Source organism: Ceratina calcarata, unplaced genomic scaffold, assembly GCF_001652005.2.
Source record: "Ceratina calcarata isolate Rehan_Ccalc_2016 unplaced genomic scaffold, ASM165200v1 scaffold607, whole genome shotgun sequence".
NCBI classification, from domain to species: Eukaryota; Metazoa; Arthropoda; class Insecta; order Hymenoptera; family Apidae; genus Ceratina; species Ceratina calcarata.
In genome coordinates this window covers 26,540-27,293 of record NW_017177313.1, presented here as the reverse complement: position 1 = coordinate 27,293, position 754 = coordinate 26,540, and positions in this window count along the sequence as shown.

Genomic DNA, 754 nt, shown 5'->3' with positions numbered 1-754 from the left:
AACCTCCCATTAAAATTCCTTACACTAGTTTTGGGACACCCTGTATATGTGTGTGCTTGAACAAATAAATCTATTAACAATCAAATATAAAAAATTATAGCGGCCCCTTTTATTACTGCCTAATGTAAATATGGCCTCTAGTAGTAAAAAGATTCCCCACCTCTGTCCTATACGTTACGAATGCTCCATCAAGTTGATTGACGAAGAGATGAACGGTCGTAAAGGAACGAAGCCTGTAATTAGGCAAAGTGTCGAACGCGTTGTACAATTCATCGAGAAACGAGTCTCACTTTTATGTGGGTGAAAGGCATCGAAAGACACGGTTCAGTTTTATGACATCGGTCGCGAATGAAATGTTTGCCAAAAGCGATTTTCCCATAACGTATTAGTAACGCGTCCATGTGTATACGTTGAGCACATTTTAGTCTATTAAACTCTATTCGTTTCCCACTTCAAACTTAACTGGGAAGAGTGTTAAACTTGCGGAGGAATATTTGCCAGCTTAGAATATAAAGCATTTTCTGTTTTCCTCTCACTAATTGCTGGAAAGTGTTTAACTGGTAGGAATTATTTAAACACATTTAGATGTAACAGTTTCTTTTATTATTTCTTTGTCGCACATACTTTCATCGCGAGGATATAAAAATATTCGTTTACACTGTTTGTACGTATTTTAGAAAACCTATTGGCACACTTGGAGCCCCACATATTTCTATGGCGTTTTGGTGATTCATTTAAGTACACTCTATTAAAT